This window comes from Haliotis rufescens, unplaced genomic scaffold (genome assembly GCF_023055435.1).
Source record: "Haliotis rufescens isolate VD_foot unplaced genomic scaffold, xgHalRufe1.0.p SCAF_6, whole genome shotgun sequence".
In the NCBI taxonomy this organism is placed as follows: Eukaryota; Metazoa; Mollusca; class Gastropoda; order Lepetellida; family Haliotidae; genus Haliotis; species Haliotis rufescens.
This window is the reverse complement of record NW_025964334.1, coordinates 21171631-21175477: the sequence shown is the minus strand read 5'-3', so window position 1 is coordinate 21175477 and position 3847 is coordinate 21171631. Positions and strand designations below refer to the sequence as shown.

The 3847-nt window shown below is 39.0% G+C and overlaps 1 long non-coding RNA gene across 1 annotated transcript; it reads left to right on the top strand.

The window, feature by feature from the left end:
* The first annotated feature begins 310 nt into the window (after positions 1-310).
* LOC125374765 lies at positions 311-3836 on the top strand. Its single transcript, XR_007218746.1, has 3 exons — positions 311-490; positions 1481-1679; positions 3668-3836. It is a non-coding gene; the product is annotated as an uncharacterized LOC125374765 (long non-coding RNA).
* Positions 3837-3847: the final 11 nt, after the last annotated feature.

Genomic DNA, 3847 nt, shown 5'->3' with positions numbered 1-3847 from the left:
ACCATATTAGCTCACTCCAAACTAAAAGCAGCAACAAAATATTCAGGACACGTGTTTCCTCATGTTGAATTTCACACGGCTGTACCTCATGTATTGAAATATTTGAGAATTATCAGAAAGTATACGGTAACTTAAAATCCAGCTTTCATGACCTGAGACCTTTGGTCATATTGTTATCGTGTTGTCAAGACTAGTAGTACTAATAAGAAACCATATTAGCTCACTCCCAACTAAAAGCAGCAACAAAATATTCAGGACACGTGTTTCCTCATGTTGAATTTCACACGGCTGTGCCTTATATATTGAAAAACTTGAGAATTATCAATGGATCAGAAAGTATACGGTAACTTCAAATCTAGCTTTCATGACCTGCGACCCTTCGCCATATTGTTAGAGTGTCACGATAGTGTCAGGCCAGTGTGAAGCTTCCGTGTCTCACAGAAAACACATCAACATGGATGAAGCGAACACTCAACAGGGGACCTTCAGTGTAAGTTAACACAGCGTAAAGCATTTCGTTATATTTTTTTTTAAATTATAATTTTGCTGAAGAAGTTGACGTTTAGCTGGCTCATGACCCAGATACAGTCAGGAATGTTATTTGGATAGCGTAGAGGCAGGGTAATTGACCGTATTCGTATTACCGTTGCTCTTAGTATTGTGGTGATGCCTACATGCTCGATAAAATAATACTTTGCTTCGAAGTTGATGTTTTATGAGATTCACAATCATCTAAAACAAGAGGCTTTCAAAACAATAATTATTGCTATGATTGCACATTTCCATTATGATTTTAATAAATGCATGAGCTATGAGTTTAGAACCTACTGTCAGCCGAAAAACATGTGGAGGCTAACGTGTCTCCAAACTCAGAGGCTGTTAGAGGCTTTCAGGGAACAGTTTACTGATATGTGAACGAGAGGGAGATTTTGATCAAAGTAGTCGTTGATGAGATCCTAATGATAAACGAATTAAATGTAAACTGATTTCATTTTCCCATCTGCTTTTAAAATACTGTATGAGGAAAATAGTGTTTGGGGATTACTGATATCGAAATTTTACAGTTACATAGAGAATCTCACCCGAGTGTCTTTTGATATCAAATATATCAACACGAGTTGATAAAAGTGGGAAAACTCCGAGGCTTGTTGATATATTTGATATCAAAAGACACGAGGCTGAGATTTTATTTATCATCCAACATCATTCTTCCAAATTTTTCAGTTTGTAGACAGTAATAAGCAGTGTAGACAGTAAAAAGTACTGCAAACAGCTTCAGTAGCAGATCCATTAGTGATGTCATTTGATTGTGACGTCATGATAACAATGACGTCACAATGGTCTGCAAAGCATTGTGATGCAATTTCATTGCAGCGAAATCTACAGTGTAAATATCGCTTGATCTCACCGAAGCGATATCTCCTGTGAGAGCCAGTTTTGGATGATAAATGAAATATATAAACTAGCATCTGTTTCCTAGGTATCTGGGATGATGCTAGACATGGATTTCAGAGGACAGCACACCGTTACAGTAACAGATCGAAGTGGCCACAGTTTGAACTTTCAACTTTTCCAAGGGGTACATTACACACCTATGTTTAAAGTCGATCAACTTCAACAAATCAGAGGATTCAACATGAGGCTAGATGACATATACTTCTCTGGATATCCTCGTATAGGTAAATTCAAAACGTTAAAGACGATTATCCACAGAAACAGATTCCACTTTGAGTAAAAAGCGAAAACGTGATAAAAGTTACATCAATGAGTGATTACACCAGGTGTTCGTAGAAAGGGAAAGCGAGTCTTGCTGTACCGTTAGCACCCACCAGACATTATTGACAGACAGACAGACAGACAGACAGACAAATTTATACCGGCCCATAATACAATGGAAATATACTGTATATATATTTGCATGCTGAGTAGATTTGATAATGATTCACTGTTCAACACTGTGTTTCCGTTCGATGTTCATGGCTTGGGAGAGAAATTTACCTAAGCCTTTTATAATTAGATCGTTTTTCTAGTGATCAGAAACTCTGGTCACCAGTATCATGAGCAATGGTCCACGTCTTACAATGCCGTCAGACAAGCAAGTCACCGAGTATGACCGTCCGATCCATTATGTCCGAGCGCCATTGAGTAAAGCAGGGTGAAATACCATTGAGTAAAGCAGGGTGAAATACCATTGAGTAAAGCAGGGTGAAATATCCATGTAGAGGTTGTAATAATGGATAGCATCGCGCATCATGTTGACAATAAATAGAGAATCTCAAACGAGTGTCTTTTGATATCAAATATATCAACACGAGTTGATAAAAGTGGGAAAATTCTGAGGCTTGCTTGCTTATTTATCATTCAACATCATTCTTCCATTTTTTCAATCTGTAGACAGTAATTAGCAGTGTCTTCAGTGTAAAAAGTACTGCTAACAGCTTCAGCAGCAGAGCCATTCGTGGTGTCGTTTGTTTGTGGGAGCCAGTTTGGGATGATAAATACAAGTGACAAAATTCCTTCAATAATCATGAACAAAACCCTTGCTAAAAGCCGATTGTACGATTGTACGAGCATGTGTTAATGGATCACTTTCAAGTAGTGATGATACTTGCTATTCTGGCTCACTTGTGGCACCCGCCACAAAAACATGCAAAGGCAAGTCAATCAACCTGAATCGACACAGGAAAATGTGGTACAAGTCGTTTAGTGAATTACGTCAGTCACAATATTTGTGATCAATGTGTCAAATGAGTAAATGTCTGCCGTAAAAAAAATGCATGTGTCATATTCAGTAAATTCCTCTGAATGAGTACCATAAATTTCTAGAATTCTAAAATGACTTGACCAGGACCAGGATGTTGTAACCTGGAATGAAAAGCTCAGCTGTAAGTAAAATGTGTATTTCAATGTAATTTAAAGAATTGGAACATACTCGTAAGTACCCCTTGCTCGGTAATATTATCTGAACCTAGTGTACTAGATTTTACAATTCTCTATCTATATTAAAAATTGTCCACCGGTAGACTTAGTGAAAGAAGAGCTTCGAAATAAATATTTTCATTTGTATAACATCCATTGGAAACGTGGTACTGCTAGCTTAGGAATTAGGAGTCTAAAAGGTATACTTCCAGAATGTTGAAATCTGACTGACCCCCTCCCCCCCCCCCCCCCCCCCCCCCCCCACACACACACACGCACACACTCACACACACCATGGAGGGGGAGTATATATCTCAGCCGGGTAATAATTTTTTCATACCCCACCACGAGCAAATCAGGCTGCACGTGAATATTAGAAAGACAGGATTAATTCCTTAATTCCCGCTTCAAGGCAAAATATCGTACGCTTTTTTTCCGTATCAGTTGAATTCACGTAACCTCATCTCTATCTAACAGCTGTTTTCTATCCATTTTGAATTTGTTTGAATTCTTTTACGATGTCATATTAAAACACGCCGTTGAGGGAAAATTCGTTACAGCAGGATCACTCGGTGTACATTGGGTTTTATGCGTCCCCCCAACACGGGACGCCTCCGGCTCATGATATAAAACCTAACGCGGGACGCATACAACCCCATGTTCCCTTCGTGATGCTGATGCAACTTTATAGAAGTATGATAGAAGTAACTTCGTTTAGGATTCGACATGTTATTCTTCCTTTCTGAAGGGACAAACTGGACATTCGAAATGACAAGCATGCTTCTTAATGGTAAAGCTGAAACCATCCAAAAAGCCAAGGATCTCATGGAATAAACTCCTCATGACGAACTAGCCCAGCTGCCATCACCACGCATCGTCAACTCTCACATGAAGCTGTCCGACTCTCCAGATGATGTGGCAGCACTGA